This window comes from Mchenga conophoros, linkage group LG16, assembly GCF_057382185.1.
Source record: "Mchenga conophoros isolate Kocher_MC1m ecotype Shallow Benthic linkage group LG16, M_conophoros_male_GT1.1, whole genome shotgun sequence".
NCBI lineage: Eukaryota > Metazoa > Chordata > Actinopteri > Cichliformes > Cichlidae > Mchenga > Mchenga conophoros.
Genome location: NC_140541.1, coordinates 22911957 through 22931912, shown reverse-complemented (window position 1 = coordinate 22931912; position 19956 = coordinate 22911957). Strand labels below are relative to the sequence as shown.

The window sequence follows — 19956 nt, the reverse complement described above, 5'->3', positions numbered from 1 at the left end:
CAGCAGAAGAGCACATCAGGTGCCTCTTCTGTCAGGTAAGAACAGGAAACTGAGGATACAAATGACACAGGCTCTCTTAAATCCTCTTGGCACACTTTGTCTCCCATAGTAACAAGATGACATTGTTTAAGTGGCAGAGCCCTCTTGAGTAATGTTGTTGACTAAGTCCATCACTTTGTGACCAGAGTGCAACCACCTTCTGTTGGCTGCTTCAGCAGAATAACACATCATGTCTCAAAGCTCACAAAGTTGAAGATATGCAATGAAGAATTTAGTTAAAGCAAAAGTGGGTCAACCTCAGTATTAGAAAGTGTAACCAATGATGTGCATGTTATTCTCTCCTTTATATTGTGTTCTTAAAACCCAAATACAATTGTTCAACAGTATTACACTAAAGGTACTAAATGCCTGCTGAACTGTATGGATGAATGCCTTTTAGTGAGAGTGCCCATTGTGTAACATCTGAAGTAGGACATGGCATGCTGGTCTCATAATCACAGACTATGGTGCAGCTATATATATTTTTCACAGTTATATAACTGTACTTTACTCCTCCGCCTCACTGGACAGGGGAAGGATAGAACTCTGTGCAGTTCCCTGATTTCATGATTAGTTCGCTCAGGTTTGGTTATATCAGGAACAGAAAGCAAACCAGTTGCCGTGAAGGTATTTTGATATTGTTTGCATTTATGGCTGAATGAAGTGAAGAGTACTCAGAAAGGCCCCGACTACAGCATTAGAAAGCTTCAACATTCAGTCCAAATTTCTAGAAAAAGAAAATTATATTCAAATAGAAGAATCTGAGTATTGTTTTGATAATAGTAAAATAAAAAATCCAAGCATTTAGAGAAAATATTGTTATCTATTAGTAATTCAGTATATACAAGTAAAAACACAAAAATACAAAGACACAAACTTCTAGTAATAAATCAGAGAAAACCAGTTACTTTAATTTAAATGTACAAATTTTCAGTTATCAGCTGATTTTAATCCAACACAACTCAGGTAAGTAAAAAGTCAAGGCTCCACAGAGGTGTCTGAAATCTTAATTCCTTCCCATTTCCACTGCTTGCGAAGATAATTCATATTGTATGAATATGATTTATGATAAATCATAAACATGTGTGCTGTAGTCGCGGTGGCCGAGAGGTTAAGGCGTTGGACTCGAAATCCAATGGGGTTTCCCCGCACAGGTTCGAACCCTGTTCGTGACGATAAAGCTTTACTGAATTTCCCGGAGGAACCTACCTGAAAGATTAATAAAGTCCTATCTATATACTTTAAGGTGTGGTTTGGTTGTGATTGGCAAGTCTTTTCCTTATGAATGTGCTACATTCTTGGTTTCTTACTCAGAGCCACCGCTCCTTCGGCCGCAGGCTCTAAAACAGCTGATTACAAAGAAATGGTTAATGTCCATTTAGATACAGTCCCTCTGTGCTGAACTTAAAGTGACGTGCGGAGGAGTTTGACTGGCCTGCATAGAGCCTTACATCAACTCAATCCAGCACTTAAGTGGTAAATCAGTTGTAAACATTCATTTTCTTAGTAAGTGTTGAGAGGCATGGACACAAACCATGTCTGTCACACTAGATGAGTGAAGTGTATCTTTAAATAACAATAGAGCCAATAACAGTTTGAAGTTTTCCAAAGGTCAACAAGCAGGTGTTCTGTAACATACAAAAACGTGATTCCTTACCAGCTTCACACCCATGAAAACTATCAGTTCTGTTCACAGACAGTGTGCACTGGAAACCATGTGTGTGCTGCTCTTGTAGCTTGTTTTCCAGTGTTTGGGGACAGGTGGCCCAGAGTCACTTTTTGGCAGCAGGTCTTGACTTTCTGATCAGTAATCTGCTCACTGTCTGCTCTGGCTGGAGGACACAAACCTGTGGAGTGTTGACCATATTGCATCTTATTAGGTTTCACTTTCTGAGGAAGAACAACATCTGTTTGGAGCGTTAGGTTCCCATGAGAGCAGCGTTTCTGAGCCGGTGGACTTCTTTTATCCACCACTGGTTGTCTTACCAGCTGAAATGATCAGACTAGTCCCATGAGTAGGCACTGTTAATAGATATTTCAGAGGTGTTGAGGTATGAATAATTAGATTAGCATCCTTTATACTACATTACAGGGAAAACATGTTGCAATCGTAGCAGCATAGACAGTTCATAATGCTGTATGATATGTTATAAGGTAGAGAAGATAAAAAAAAACCCACTATAATTATCCACTCTGCTATTATCAACATATTAACAGGCTTGTGGTGATGCTGACATACTATAATGCAGGTTCATCATCATAATTATTCACTCATGAAGATATAGTCATATGAGAAAGAACATTTCCACAGGACTCTCTGTAATCCGGTGGAAAAATAAGCCCACTCTGTGATTCGGTAGCTTGTAGAACCTCCTGTGGCAGCAATAACTTGAAGTAATTGTTTTTGTTATCATTTAATCAGTCTTTCATATCATTGAGCAGGAATTTGGACAATTTATGCACAAGTCTATTAATGTCCAGAGACAAGATTTCAATCAGGTTGAAATGAGGTTGTGGACTTTGGGCCACTGCAACACAATGATTGTTTTCTTCTTGAACCATCCTGTAAATTTACGCTGGTGTTTGGTATTATTAGCCTGCTGCATACCCAGTTTCAGCCAAGCTTTAGCTGACAGACCTGTAGTCTCACATTTGACCTTTAGAATGGTCTTCATACATTTGATTGGCAACATCTGGCTGATTTATACCATCTAAATTCCTTTGAAAGCACCAGGGGTGTACAGGACTGCGCAGAGTCCTGTGAAAATTTGGTTTTTACACAGCTGTATAATCAGATTTCCTGGTAGCGTAATATTTACTAGTCAGAAAACGCTAAAGTGTGTGAACCAGAAACACCTAGGGCTTGCTTACCTTATCTGCCTGAGATCATAAAAAGTGATTATTTCACTGTAGCACGGATTCTCACTACTGAAATCAGAGCAGTTCATCTTGAAATAAAGAAACTAATTAAGAACTTACTTATATAAAAAAAAATAGCTCAGTTTGTTAAATTAAAATAAATAAATCAACCCCTGTATTTTTCATCAGTTTCCAATTTTCGCATCCATGTGAAAATGAACAAAGCTACTAAAATCATGAAATAAAAACAACATTTTAAACAAGCATGTGACTTGTCTAGTGATCATTTTTAGATTTTAATTCAAATTAGACCAGCTGGGATGCTTGATGTTTTGCCATAGTCTGTTTTAATGAATATAGTACTATATTTTGTAAAATATTTAAACAAAAAACAATATTAAAATGGCAAAAGTGAGTGGAGGAAGGATCAAGAAATTAGACAACCAGTCACTTTATGTGCTGAGGAATCAGCTTTGAGAATTTTTTCTTAAAGCTAAACATGGGCTACTGTGTGATCCAGTTTGTAGTTACAGGGAATTATCCGTTATTAAGAATGTTGTTAGCAGTGGTACAAAAGTTATACTAACTGCAATTCTCCTTATGCTGCAACATTGTAGTATCATGGCAGCTGGCAAAGGCAAGATGATTGACATTGATTGCCGCATAAACAAGCCAACTGATAGATATATGTATTTATATCCATCCAAAACAAGGCATTTGGCTTGAGGCAGTTTTCAAATCAGCAGGCCATGAATATCAAATCATTCAGAATTACGCAGAAGAGAGCGACTGGCGGACATCTGGTCGACTGGTGCTTGTGCTCTGCTGCCTGCTTGTTAGCATATCAGAGAGAGAGAGAGAGAGAGAGAAATGCATCTTTCAGCCAGAGACAGAAAATAGCACGTAGCATATGTTTCCAAAGAAGAACAGATCATTTAAACAGAGATTATTGTTTTATTTGAACATTTCAGAAAAGTGCCTTCAGTTTATATAACCTCCAGAAGAACACATGCATGAGCCAGTTTTAGACAGAGCTCCTCTTTGTTTTTAACTGATGAAGTTGAAAACAAACCACCCCAACCGCTCCACTCTCAGCCACCACCACTGTTATCCAACCTTGTTTATGAGTCCCCTGTGCTGCGAGAATACGTAACGCACACTGCAGGAGAAAGGGAGGGTTTGCTACAGAATTTTTTCAACTGGAAAGATTGCCCTGAACCATCTTCCATCCTCTGAATTTATTTCAAGACGATGTGAAATTGTCACTTTCTACGTAAGTGAAGCAAGGACAATTGCGCTCATTGTCGACATGCTGCCTTGCTTGCCGTCAGCTGGTTGCCTGCATGTTTTCAGAGGAATGCATTATCCTGAAGAGGCCTGTCTCTTTGAGCTCATTTACCATCCCCTGTATTCATCAAAAGATGAAGCTCAAACTCAAAATGGAAGAAAGATTTCATATAAATAAGCAAATATTATGCACTTTGTACATAAATTAAGAAAGAGGCAGATACAGATAAAGAAAAGGTGGATTGTACAGTTATCTTTTTTTTTTCATTACAAAAATCCAATTTTTTACTTTCATTTTCATGATACCTACAGTGGGGCAAAAAAGTATTTAGTCAGCCACCGATTGTGCAAGTTCCCCCACCTAAAATGATGACAGAGGTCAGTAATTTGCACCAGAGGTACACTTCAACTGTGAGAGACAGAATGTGAAAAAAAAATCCATGAATCCACATGGTAGGATTTGTAAAGAATTTATTCTTAAATCAGGGTGGAAAATAAGTATTTGGTCAATAACAAAATACAACTCAATACTTTGTAACATAACCTTTGTTGGCAATAACAGAGGTCAAACGTTTACTATAGGTCTTTACCAGGTTTGCACACACAGTAGCTGGTATTTTGGCCCATTCCTCCATGCAGATCTTCTCGAGAGCAGTGATGTTTTGGGGCTGTCGCCGAGCAACACGGACTTTCAACTCCCACCACAGATTTTCTATGGGGTTGAGGTCTGGAGACTGGCTAGGCCACTCCAGGACTTTCAAATGCTTCTTACGGAGCCACTCCTTTGTTGCCCGGGCGGTGTGTTTTGGATCATTGTCATGTTGGAAGACCCAGCCTCGTTTCATCTTCAAAGTTCTCACTGATGGAAGGAGGTTTTGGCTCAAAATCTCACGATACATGGCCCCATTCATTCTGTCCTTAACACGGATCAGTCGTCCTGTCCCCTTGGCAGAAAAACAGCCCCATAGCATGATGTTTCCACCCCCATGCTTCACAGTAGGTATGGTGTTCTTGGGATGCAACTCAGTATTCTTCTTCCTCCAAACACGACGAGTTGAGTTTATACCAAAAAGTTCTACTTTGGTTTCATCTGACCACATGACATTCTCCCAATCCTCTGCTGTATCATCCATGTGCTCTCTGGCAAACTTCAGACGGGCCTGGACATGCACTGGCTTCAGCAGCGGAACACGTCTGGCACTGCGGGATTTGATTCCCTGCCGTTGTAGTGTGTTACTGATGGTGACCTTTGTTACTTTGGTCCCAGCTCTCTGCAGGTCATTCACCAGGTCCCCCCGTGTGGTTCTGGGATCTTTGCTCACCGTTCTCATGATCATTTTGACCCCACGGGATGAGATCTTGAGTGGAGCCCCAGATCGAGGGAGATTATCAGTGGTCTTGTATGTCTTCCATTTTCTGATGATTGCTCCCACAGTGGATTTTTTCACACCAAGCTGCTTGCCTATTGTAGATTCACTCTTCCCAGTCTGGTGCAGGTCTACAATACTTTTCCTGGTGTCCTTCGAAAGCTCTTTGGTCTTGGCCATGGCGGAGTTTGGAGTCTGACTGTTTGAGGCTGTGGACAGGTGTCTTTTATACAGATGATGAGTTCAAACAGGTGCCATTCATACAGGTAACGAGTGGGGGACAGAAAAGCTTCTTACAGAAGACGTTACAGGTCTGTGAGAGCCAGAGATTTTCCTTGTTTGAGGTGACCAAAGACTTATTTTCCACCCTAATTTACGAATAAATTCTTTACAAATCCTACCATGTGGATTCATGGATTTTTTTTTTCACATTCTGTCTCTCACAGTTGAAGTGTACCTCTGGTGCAAATTACTGACCTCTGTCATCATTTTAAGTGGGGGAACTTGCACAATCGGTGGCTGACTAAATACTTTTTTGCCCCACTGTAGGTATCTTAAAAATGTGTCTAAGGTCCAGCCAGAATCCTAAGTATTTAAAACAAAATCAATAGTTTCAGTTTTACGACTATGAAGAGAATGGAGGCTACTTTTAGGTGACCTTATGAATATCATAGACTTAATTTTACTGAAATTTAAAACAAGCTCATGCTTGATAAGAGATTTTTGAAATGTATCAAAACCAGACGAGATTTGCAATGTTCAGTTTAAACAACAAGCGAGTGGAATATATAATAGTGTCATCTGCATAAATACACATATTACAGTTTTGGCTGGTAGAGATAATATTGTTTGTACACAAGGTGAAAAAAAAAACAGATCCAAGAATGGTTCCCTGTGGAACGCCTGTTAAAATGACCTGAACCCTCCTCTACATGAAACCATTTAGAGAACTCTTAATCTAAGAGTGAGTCAATCTATTGACTGAGAATATATTGATGCCATGAATCGAATGTTTCTGATAGATCAGTGATCCACCTAAAGCTGATAATCTTTAAGCGTTTCAGTAATATTACTGAGTAGACATGATGCAGCTGTTGTGGTACTGTGACATGCTCTACTAATATACATTTTTAGTTTACATCAAAAAGTAACTTTCTGTCGCAATATCCCATAAATAACTTAGTTTAGCCTTAGCTTCTCATATGCAGCCCTACATTTCAGATTGACAAGACAACACCAAAAGGTCATCTAGGTAGCCATTCTTGAGTTTACTGTTAAATTATATGATCAGTATTAGCTGATAGATTTATTTTTGCAGTGAAGTTTTAACTGACTTTTAAATCCTGATTTTTTCTTTTCTTTCCTCTTTTTTGTGTTTCTTTTAAGCTTGACAAACTAACGTTTAGGAGAAAAAAAATGACACATTATTCCTCTCACAGTGTTGGCTGACTTTAGGAAATGTTACGCATATTTTTTTTTAATTAATGACTTTTTTCTTTTCTAAAAGTACATATAACCCATCCATGATGGCTGAAAAAGTCAAGGTTCAAACTCGTGGCCTTATAAACAGTATCCAATAATGACAATGACATGAACAAACACTGAATCTCAACAGGCACAAGTCAAGATAGCAAACCACATAAAGCAGAAACCCGTTTTGTCTCCTGAGCTGACATACGAATGGTTTCCCCGTTGGGAAACCACCGATGTGGAAACAATTTTTCATTTTGATTATCGGGTTCTCTTTTTGTGCTCCTTCTGCCAAGCATCTCCACAAGTCTGACACTGATGCTATTCAGATCATTTCTAAGAAGCTCAGAATTGATTATAAATGGATCAAATGACAAATGCAGGGTGCTAAAAAATATTGTTTTGCATGCAAAATAAATATACATTTTCCTGGCACTGTAAGAACTCCACCATGTAACGACACAGTCAGCTACTGCACACAATGCACAGCTCATTGAGCTGGCTATCTTTACAGGGGCTGGCTTATGATGTGGATAGAATGATGGTGGTTAACATCAACCTAATTCCCCTGTTATTACTTCTCTTTCCAGAGAAAAGATGAGAATTACAATTTAAGACCTGACCCAACATAAAAAAGCATTAGGTTTGTTTGCAGCGTGACAAAAATGTAATAAAAAGCTCAACGTGTCATTAAAATGTCTGCATCGATCAATATCTGTCAGGCTTACATCTACCAGAACTGCAGGTTTACACAGGGACCAGCCAGAGTGTGTCATGATTACAGGAACAGCTGCTGACACGAACCTGCAATATTAAGTCATTATATTGATATTAAACAAATCTTACTATAGTCTTGAGAATTATCAGGGTAGGGTTCATTTTACATAGAAATAGGGGAAAGATGGCAGTGTCTTTTACTCGCTTTACCTTTCTTTTTTTTCCCCAAATACATATATTACAAATGCCAAAAACAGAACATGATCCAATGACATTTAGTTTCTTTGAAGACATACATCTCAGTCAGTGGCATAACTCCCCTGAAATAATTAAAGCTAAACAATTTACATTGTACATACGAGTTTTAAAAAAAGTGAAAAATTTTATGGTAATTTGGGTAAACTAACCCATTGGCAAATCTTATTTTATCAGAATTTCACAGCTCATAGAAAGAATAATATCTGTGTATTTCTGCATCTCTGGGCATGTAAACAGGATGAAAGTTATCATCCATGAAAGGTTAGAATAAGAGATCTTTTTGATATCAGACAAAGATGATATCTGACTCCAAAGCAGTTTAAAAATTCCTGAAAGGCTGTCTTAAAGCACAAGCAGTAATTAGCCATCACTTCATTTAATGGGGGAATGTTAAAACAGTGATTAGCCTGTCTTTGTTGACTTGATTAATTCATTCGCTGGCGTGAAAGCAAGCAGCTGCAAGTCTGCTAATCAGTGGCAACAATCATCACAACACTGTAATCTTAATGACTATCTGAGTGAGGAAAAGATAATATTCAGCAAAGAACTATCGATCATCTTTTTTTTTAGACAAAAGCATATCAAATCTACATATATATTTTTACATTTAAACGTGTAAAATTGTGACTAAATACATTTTCCACTTGCCAGTAACATGTCTAAGTGTTGTGCCAAGAATGGCTTCGATGCTCTTTATACATCACGTGTTCTGACATCGATGAGTATTCAAACCTCACAAGCAAATCATCACTGAACTGAGTGAAGCAAATAAAAATGAAAGGATTAGAAAAAAATCAGGATGACTCATACTGCAACTAATGAAGCGACTGGAGCTTTAAATTCATGTACGCTGATTCCTGAGAGTTACTCGAAAGGCTTCAAAGGATTAAAGGACAGATGTCTTATGGTTTTAAAGAGATATCATGTGATGATGCCATGTAAAACAAAGGGACGTCCTTTGTTTTACATGGCATCATCGTTTTGCAGATGAGGTTTTCACATAAACTATTGTTCACTAAGTAAAAAGCAAGGTACGGTTCTTAGGAATAAAATACATTTTTATGAACAGTTCTTTTGTCTCTCCTTCTTCGCTTTGACTTACATAACAATGTTGTGACACTATGTCAATGAAAATAATGTTCATACCTACATCCAAATCTTTAAAATTATTTCTACAAAACCGATCAGACAGAATTTTTACCCTAGATAAGTGACATTAACTTAGTAATCAAATCATTCTTCAGTATGGCAACTTTTTTTTGTTGTGCATAAATTATAGTTTCCTATTTTTTGTAGCACAAAAAGAACAAATGACAACGTTAGCATACATACAAAATACATACATGCATAAATGTAGCCACTGTAACATTACCCACAGGATTGCTGTGTTTGAAAAGGATAAAGCCTCAACTTTTACATCATAACATTTTGGGGCCAGAAGGGACCGTATTTAGATGAGAGGGGGGTATGTGGAAGGTTTTCTTAATCTTTGGCAACATTGCACAGACATGCACATCTCTTACACTCTTACAATGAATCTAACAACAAGTAAGCCAAATATTTGCGTATAACATGCCTCAAAGGACTCAGCAACAACACAGTCAGCAGGTCCACTTCAGTGACATGAATTAGTACCCATGAAGCCTAGCAGATAGCTTAACGCCCACCTTTCACTCAGCATGGCCAAGAACACATACAAAATAATACAATACAATAAAAAACGGTGATCCACTGACCAATTGTGCCAAATGGGAAGATTATTAAAAACAGTTTTTTGTACTAGTCTGAAAACGTGCTTATATCTGCTCAAAGGGGCTGGCATTTTTAACATGGCAGTTTATGGTGACTGACTCACTTTTCTAGTTAGTTTCTAGTGGCCATTAGAGGAACTACAGTTTTTGAAACTTCAAAGGTTATACTTGGAAATGATTTTAATTGCCTTAAATTTATGTGAGCAAAGTCCCGATACTGTGTGCTTTGGTTCACTAAAACAAGTGACTCAATTAGATTTCCTAACAATTAACTTAATGTTCAAGAAATTGTTCAGCTTCTCACTGCTCATGATTATATTATTATTTTACATCTTTGGTTTGGTCTTGTTCAATGACTGCAGTCTTGTTCAGCGCGATACTTTTTAAATAAGACAGCTTTGGCTTTTTTAAAGATCCAGTACAAATGCAGCATATTTCAAATCTGCCCACATATATAGAGGCTAAAATACACTTGACTTAGAACATTTACACAACTTTAGCTCATTTAACTTCTACGCTCCAACAGGTCACTGAAATTACACTTAGTAAAAACAGATTTTGATCTTTCTAAATGCAAGTTGGCATTCCACAGCAGGTAAACCTCAACCTTAAATAATAACAATTATAAATGGCTGAAATGTTAAAAGACTGAAGTCAACATTGGCCTGTGCACTGACAAGTATTTTATACTGACAGAGCGCATGTGCATAAAATGACCAAAACCATCAAAGCCTCTCATTTTTTTACTCTCCTAACTTATCTGTGGCTCTCACTGTAACCCCTCATGTTTTCTTTGTTTGTGATTCAACTAAATCATGTCACAAATATATGATTTCACTTTAGAAATAATTTATTGCAAAGTGATTTCACATTGCAAACCTTGCTGTGTCCATATTAAAATAAATTTTGTGCCAAGTATTTATTGCAGTTGAACACTTGTGTGTATGTAAAAAAAATTCAACATATATTACTGTAATGACTCATACTGTGCAATGTGCTTATTATAGCAAGTACAGACATAAGCTTAATAAGCTTTATTTAGCTACTCTACATTGGGATTTGGATGTGGGCACGATTTTTAAGTATGTTTTCAGATAATATTAAAAATGAAAAAAAAGGTAAAATATTGGTAAATTGATATGCTTATCAATTAACACAACTGCTTTTGTATAAAAGTGACAGTATATCTCCTGAAATCCTGACTGCTCTTCAAAGAGCTCAGTGTTTGGATTCACAGCACTGCACAACAAATCCAAAGTGATTTCTGTTGCCTCTGTAGGTCTGTCACGCAGACACAATCCTCGTTTCATCTTGATAGTTTGGTTTATGAGCACGAGAAGTGCTGTATGTGCGTTATTACAACCAGTAAACACAGTGACCTCGCAGTCCCTGGTGTCATCTGATAAGCCAAAGTAATCAAGCTCCCCCTCATGAGATGCCCTCATTAGCTTAAACATTTGATAGCTGAATCTTGGGTTAGCAGCCTCTTCTCCTATAATCCCATTAGCTTCATCAAGCTCAGGCCTTACTGGTGGAGGAAATGGCTGCCAAATTGTGTGCATCTGGAACATATTTTCAGAGTCCACATAAGGATTTCTGAAATTCACATCTGGGCAAAGCTGTTTTAAAGCCATTTAGCAGATTTATGGAAATCCCATTAAAGTGTAACTGACTGAAGTCAGTGCTGTTGAAATTGGAAGATACAATGTTGTGACAAAAATTGCCTGGGCTCATTTTTGAAAACGACGTCCTATGAATAAATTGTAGAAGCACAACTGTAAAAAAGAGAAAGAGAGAGTTTGAAAAGACAGATGCCTGATGACCTCACTCCTTGTGGCCATTGATGAAAACGAGTTAACAACTTCATGAAATACATTAGGATAAAAAAAATAAAGCAGCACAATGCATCCTGGTTGCTGTAAAGCAGAGTGACAGCAGGAAATAGGTGCTTTGCATATTGTCTTCCCTAATGGGAAATTCTCACTTACCTGCAAGGTCATTTTCACACATGACTGCTTCATAGATTTAAAGGGCATTGTAAGGCAGATATTTAGAAATCATACTAAATATTTGTTTTTGATATCTAGAATAAATTTGTATTTTCACTGAAAAATGCAAAGCAGAAAAGAAAAACAGCTTGTTGGGGGATGTGGGATGCTGCAATGAAAACAACAGCAGCCGATCTTTCTCAGATCTTTCTCAGAGCTGTGTCTTTTATGACATTCACTTTGAATTAACTCCATATGATGCCCAAACAATTAGCTAAATTAATATTTAATTAAGCCTCATATTTAATTACGATTAATCGTAATATTTAATTACGATTAAATATGAGGCTGCATCTGCACCAACACTGTAACCGCGATAAAGCCAGTGCACCCATGTTTAGCAGTTGTAATACTTACAGTGTTTGCCACCTTACTTTGAGGAGAATGAATGCTAATGGAAGCACAGCTGAAGCTGCTGGGTATGTCAGTCCTCCATGAGGGACCCTGATGGTACAGTATTTGCCAAAATCATCAGTCTATCCTGTGTTTTAAACTATTTCAGTTTAAAATATATATATTTTTTAAAATGTGCCAGAGAGCGATGGGCGTGTGGCAAATAACCATGTCTATAAATCTGATGAAGGAAAAGCTTAAAAAGCTTAAACTTGTGACAGACACACATCAGCATTGCCAGGCCCAGACCTATCCTGCTGGCATAGCTTAAAGGATGTGTAAGTACAATGTGAAAAATTCTTACAAACAACATGACACATAAATATAAATGCAACATCCATTAGCTATATAAATGTAACAGTAAGGTGTGTTATTTCTATAGCGCCAAATCACAATAACAGTGATTTATATATTTTAAGGTAAAAACCCAACAATAATATAGAGAAGCTCCAACAATCAGATGATCCCCCTAAAAGCAAGTGCTCGGCGACAGGGGGAAGGAAAAACTCCCTTTCAACAGGATGAAACCTGAGGCAGAACCAGGCTCAGGGAGAGATGGCCAACTGCCATGACTGGCTGGGAGAGAGGGGAGGAAGACAGGGCAAAGACACAGAGACGCAGAGATTAATACTAACCAATGATTAAATTCAGAGTGATGTTTAAACACACAGTGAGTGAAAGAAGGTGAGTGAAATAGAAACAGTGCATCATGGGGAAGCCCCCAAGCAGCCTAGACCTATTGCAACGTAACTAAGGGAGGTTCGGGGTCATCTGATCTAATCCTAACTATATGCTTTATCAAAAAGAAAAGTTTTAAGCCTAAAAGCAGATAAGATGATCTGTCTCCTTAATCCAAACTGGGAGCTAGTTCCATAGAAGAGGGGCCTGAAAGCTGAAGGCTCTACCCCCCATTCTACTTTTTTCCTAAATATCCTTGGAACCACAAGCAAGCCAGCAGTCTAAAGAAATAGGCACCAAATACACTGCAATCAGGAGATGACATTGTTTCATACAGTAAGTCATGAAACTGCATTAAAAACAGTCTGCCAACAGCAGTGGGAAACAGTAACAACAATGTCAACACACATGCAATCAGCAACAGTTTCTGTAATAATTTTAAATAGTTTTTGCAAGAAAAAAGTTCAGTATGGCTTCTAAATACAAATATTCTCAATTTTTTCCTTCTACAACTATTCAAATCTTAACATTTTGTGCACTGAATAGAAAAGTGACTTCAAAAAACAAAAAGTGTATCAAGGATGAGACTCACATAGGAAATATCCCGTATGTGTTAGAAAAAGCTTGTGGGAAATTTTGTTTTCATGCATTTTTGGCAGAAACGTGTTTAAAGGCCGACAATCCAATGTAACAAAAAAAGGAATTATCACAATAACCGCCGACCACAACAATGTGCCAGGAGAGCCAGCTCAATAAAACTCAGCGTCCAATATGGCCCGCCATGAAATGATCGACGGTGTAATGAAGAAGCTAATGAGGGGGATCAAGATCGCTGCAGAGCCAATAAATCAACACAACTGTGCCTACAATGATACAGGAGCAATCAGTAATGCTGGTCAGTGCGCAGGGAGCAGAGGGAGGATGGGGGCTGGGGAACGGAGAGGGGAGGCAGACATGGGGGTTGACACTTTAATGCAAGTCAATGTCTAGAATATCCTGGTTTTATTTGTCTTTTAGAAAAGCATAGCTTCAGTGTGAAGTCAGCACCTAATGGGGAAATCATTCAGTAAAAACTTCCTGTCTAAATATATATAAATGTGATAATCACTACAATTATATTTTTGATGGCACTTTTCCAGGTAAAGACTGTCCTTGGATCCTGTCTGAAAAATCAATACGGCTCTGCTCTGATCAGCACACTGTGAGGAAGATTCCCAAGCGTAAGCAAGTTGAAGCAGAAGGTCAATCAACACTTCAGTCCAGATGCATCTGCAGGGAGGCACTTAAACAGCACCTTTTTGAAATCATTTAAAAATCATTAGTCCTCGTGCTGAAATCAGAGGACAGTCCGCCTCTGTTTCAGTCAATACTGATCAATTATTAATTGCAAATATTTACAGAGTGGGACTGAAAAAAAACTTTTTTCTTCCTCACAACAAATCAACCAAGGTTGGCATGTTTCTGTAGTTAGAGTACGTTGTAGCTAACACATACCAGAGCTGCTGGTCAAACCATAGCCACAAGGGTGACCAGGAAACTATTTTCACCCCAAAATCAATACACATTAGGCACTGTAGTGTAGTGATTCTCAGACTAGGGATCTTGACCTTTCTACAGAGATAACTAGAGAGCAGCTCATTTTGGGAGGAGGGAATACAAAACAACTATATGTATATATAAGAAACATAAAATCTCAAGCCTGAATTCACTCACAATAAAAAAAAAATAGTGAAAAGGTTCCACCAAAAATCATTAAGGGCAATAAATGCCGCCAGCAGACATCAAAAAGCCAATCACATGATCACAACTCATTGCATTTAGGTATGTAGACACGGTCAAGATGATCTGTTAATATTCAAACTGAGATTCAAAACGGTGACCAGGGGTGATGTAAGTGACTTTGAATGTGCTCTTACCTGCTGGGATTTTCCCACACAACCATCTCTAGGGTTTACAGAGAAAGATTTTAAAAAGAGAAAATGTCCAGTGCGCGGCATGTTTCTAGGTGAAAATGGTTTGTTGATACGTGGGGTCAAAGGAGAATGGCCAGAGTGCTTCGAGCTACTTTGAGCTGATAGGAAGGCAAGAGCAGCTCAGATAAACTCATTTTAACCAAGCTATGCTTGAAAGACCAAATCTGTCCCTTTTTGACCACAGTGTGTGCTCAAATGGCTTCCACAGTCACCAGATCAGACAGTGAGCGCGAGAGTCCATGCAGGTACCCACAATTGCAGAGTATTTACATTGTAAATACTATTATATTATATTTTCTTTGTTATTTACTGTGCTAAGTGCCTTCCTTTTACTTTATATCTTATACTTTTACCACGGTTATTTATTACTATGCTGCTTCTTGTTTTATTGCTGCTGGCCTCTGTGAGCTACCAAACAAATTTCATTGCATAACTACAATGACAATAAAGTTCTTCTTATCTTATCTTAAAATGTGTCTATATAGTAACAGTGAGCGTGTACCCTGGGCAGTGGACATCAAGCAGACCTGTATAACAGGAATGACTATTCATCTGTGGGACCTCCAGCTGTCTTTACTCACAAAATCAAGCGATAAAGGGTAAAACCTGCATTACTTTTAATGCCCAGAAGAAGAAAACTGTGTTTGTCAAAAGAGTTAAGATTGTTTAGAACTCTATTGGAAAACAGTCCTCCCTTGTTTTATCACCTCAGTAAACACAATGGATTAGTTTATGGGCGCCGTCAGCAATTATAATTCCTACTAAATGCTTAACTTTGCACATCAGTAAATAATTCCTTTGGTTTCGCATACAGAGCTGCTCCACACTCAGTATGTCTGGTTCTTAAAAACTAAGATGACGACACCAAAAACGCTCAACCTGAGGCTTCATGGCCACACTAATAGCTGGAGATGTCCCTTTACAGTCTTTCTGCGTATAAACTATTAATGGAAATCTATCTTATGAGAAGCTGTGTAAATGTTATTAGAGTTCAAATATTGGATTTTATGCTACTTTATATTAACTGTCAGTTGTTAAAGTTTTATAGTTTCATTTTTAAAGTTCTTTTTTCTTTTTGAGTTTCAATTAGTTTAAAGGTTTTTTTTTCTCTGTTTAGTTTTTATTGTTTAAAAATGTTTAGTTTTAGTTCAGTTTGTATTCATGTCAGTGTTAGTTTTAGTCCTTTGACATAGAGGACATGTGCTGGAAGCAATATTTAGGAAAAATCAGTACATGTATTAAATAAAAACAAAGGCCTTCTTTAAAGCATTTGACTCTTAGTCTTATAGACATCCAGAGTCTCAATAAACATGCTCATCAAAGCCTCAGGCAGGTTCTTCGATCTAATACATTTACTTTTATTTCAGTTCACTAACACCCCTTTTCACATCAAGTTTTGACAGTTTAGTTGTTCATTATGATGAATTGCTACCACTGTAACCCTATATATTTGACAGAAAATAGGGGAATGCATAATATCCCCCCTTTAAATAAATACTTCAAATGCATGACCAAACAGGTACATGTACACTGAAGTATTAAGGCAGGGAAATAGTACTTCTTTGAGCAAAGACTAGATGCTGATTAAAGAAGACAACCTTCAGCTCTGTGTGAGTTTTTCCAGCGTGCACAGCCTTTGTGCCAACACAGCTGAGAGTGGACCTGACCAACATTAAATATTCATAACAAAATAGGCAAAATCATATGCAAGGCAGGATTTAGTATAGGCTAAGTACTGCATATACAGTGTTAAGCCTACTATTGTGAATAGACCTTCATGCATAATAATGCCAGTAAAGGCTAATGGTGGAGGGGCATCCTGGTGCCTGCAGATGCACCATGGAGAGCCAGGTGCCCAGGGGAGGGATTGGCAGAGTTGAGCTCACTCAACACACATGCAAATGCCTGTTGGGGATTTCCCTCCACTGTGCACTTAGCGATAGCCATGCAGATATACCCCTATAATGCTGTTACATAGATGAACATCCCTGGTGACAGACCCTGATGCCATGCCCAGTTGCCCTCCATTCAAGAGCAAAAGCAAACACACACTCAGTCTGAAAACATGCAGAGGTTGCCAACTGAAAATAATGAGCAGATATCAGTATTTGCAGAAATAACATATTAAATCTGATCAAGACTTTAATTAAATGATCCAGACCATGTGTGGAAGAAATATTTAATTCAATGCATTTAAATGACAATAGAGTCTGTCTTTGCAGGGCGCTGCAGGCAGCTTGTATTGTGTCCCATGTTTGATTTGGGACCCAACCAGTGTATTTACATAATCTGAATTAAATGTAAATCAAGCCGTTTCATCTGCCTGCATCAGTCTCCCTGGATTTGAGGGGTTAAAAAGCGTGTGCTCAAAAACAGCACCTCTCAGCATGGTGGGTGGGGGTGATCCCCATTGTTGAGAAATCTGGAGTTAAAGGCCTGGAGCCTCTTCATTTCAGCTTCCTCTGCGTTTTTAAAAATCTAGCCCAGATGCCCCCTTGAAGGAAAAGGGCCATCCAGTTTGTATTTGTGATACAATTCACGTAAATGAGGCAGTTTGGCCTTAATCCTTGCCTAATTAAGTGCCAGTCTGCTGAGGCAGACTGCTAAGGGCCAAAGCGCAATACCTGTCGAATTATGGGAACAGCTGGAGATCAGCAGATCAGCACCACATTATTATCCTGCTCATTTATCGAGAGCCTAAAACAGGGGGACTCTCAACTCCAGTTGGCCGTCTTTATTTCTGTTGCTTTTCTTTCCCAATTAGGCTAATAATTTCCTGGAATCTGATGCTGGGAAAACAAGAAATTCTGTGGATTATTCACCCAAAAAGCTGTAAGACTAACTGTCTGTAAGCTTTTCTTCCCGCTGCAGCAGCCAGAAAATGGCGATACCTCTGAAATGTTCTGCATTAATTAATAAAAAACCTCATCAAATTAGCATTAAAATAATTATGGAATGAATAATGAATAACACCGAGCTGTTTGCCAAGGGGAATTTAATTAAACAATCAAAATTCTGTGTGTGGTGAAACAGTTCACGGTGGTGCTCTGCTTTTCTTCAGTGCTTTGATTTACTGTCGAATATGCAGGAGGTGCTCTAAGATTATACACTTCCAGCTTTGTAAAAATATACTGAAGCATCCAGGAAAAGTGTTATAAGCCAGTGCTGTGACCTACATAGTAGAATTTACAATTGTCCCTCTGTGATCAGCAGCTAATCAAGGCTGCCCTAGTTAGGCAATGTTACTGAGCGCCAGAGTGCAGGCAGTGTTGCCGGGCAAAATTCTGCAAAAGTCTCCTGTACATGAAAAAAAACTTTATCATATAAAGCAAACAGTCTGTTGTTCACCACGTGTTATAAAAAAAATAATTAAAAAAAGATGAACATGTGTTTATTTTAATGTGGGGGTTGATCTCCCTTAATTTAGAAAACATTGCTGCTCTTCGGCGATTCCTTTTAACAATAATTTATGTATGTTTTACCATTAGTGGTAGTGGTACATACCTTAAAAGTAAGTCTCTTCTATTGCGTTTGGATGTAACGCCACCTGCTGGCCACTTTGAGCTGGTGCTGGTGAATTAATAAGTCTCATCATAGCCAGTGTAATGGAGCAGTGAGGTATGTAATTAAAGCCTCTAGTTCAACTGCATTTTACAGTAACTTTCTAATAGTTCAATGACTTTTGTGTTTGCATGTAGTTTAAGCAATTTATTAACTTTTTAGTCACTTTGTTTCGTTCGCCAATGTGCTTTGATTGTATAAATTTCTTGTGTTTGCTATTTATTCCTGCTGCCTTACTATTTATATTTTACTCCTGCACACATAACTTTGTTGTACGTGTAAAATTACAATAAAGAGATATTCTATTCTTTTTTCCTACCTACTGAAACTGCACACAATTCTTGGCCATTGCTATTTAAATTTAACTGAACCCTGCAAAAATGTTTCATTCCTCTGAATTTTATCCCTCTTAAAAATCTCAGTTGGGTTGTTTTGAATTAGGGCCTCAATCTTTGAGGAGCTGAAAATCGCCACAAAGATCATCAGCTCATCCATGACTATTTGGGTGTCTTTTAGTCTCAAGTGTTGATTGATGGTATTTAACGTTTAGCATATTCAAGGGATAAATATAGATCGGATATTTTGTTGTGTAAACAAGCTGATACATTTTACAGTGAACTGAGTGCGGGACTGTTCTGGAGTACTGAGTATCTGTACAAGTAATAAGTGTTCTGGGAAATGTTAGATGGACTCATGAGCATATTTGTTATTTATTAAAAGTTGACATGAACAGCGGTGCAGTAGTTAACACAATGCTTCTCCGCAAGAAGGTCCTAGGTTTGAATCCACTCTGGGACATTTCTGTATGGAGCTTGCATGTTCTCTCTCGGTTCTTCCCACACTCCAAAGACATGCATTGATTTAGTTTATTGCTTATTCTAAATTGGCCATATGTATGAATATTGTCTCAATCCATGCTTTACCCCGGTTACTGTCCCTCCTAAGATAAGTGAAAGAAAATGACAATAGCAGTCAAACTGATACTTTACCAAGGAAAGAAAATGAAAATGAAGCATCACAAGTACAACAAGTACAAGAGCAACCTGCCCCTTTTCTTTGTGGCAAAATATATCCCAAAAAATAAAGAAAAATCACATTTGAATGGAAGGAGGAGGAGGACTTGCTGTGGAAGTGCTGCAAGTGAAGAATGTTGAAGCTGGACTCTAATCCTACTTCCTGGAGGTTTTATGGCTCAGCACTGATGATGTCAATAAATTCTGCTCAAAGATACTGATTCTTGTGAAAGTACTATCAGCTAAACTCCACACAATAGGGGTGTTAGTGTTCCTAATGAACTGTCATTACTGTGAAAGGGAGATTTTGAAGTTGGGTACAGTTTTCACAGTCATGATTCTGTAAAGTTTAGTGGTTGCGAAGTTCTTTCATTTACTCATAGAGTAAAACATCTGCTAACCTGACCTGAACAAGAACATTAGATTTTAAAAAACACAAGAAACTACAGGGGTGGTGGTAAAATGTTTGAGCATGTATTGTTTAGTCACATATATATATATTTTTTTGCACGGACTCTGGATCACAAATACACCTGCAGATC

At 38.0% G+C, this 19956-nt stretch overlaps 1 non-coding gene across 1 annotated transcript; it reads left to right on the top strand.

Moving 5' to 3' along the window:
- The first annotated feature begins 1132 nt into the window (after positions 1-1132).
- On the top strand, positions 1133-1214 carry trnas-cga (transfer RNA serine (anticodon CGA)). Its single transcript has one exon. It is a non-coding gene; the product is annotated as a tRNA-Ser (tRNA).
- The last annotated feature ends 18742 nt before the right edge of the window (positions 1215-19956 follow it).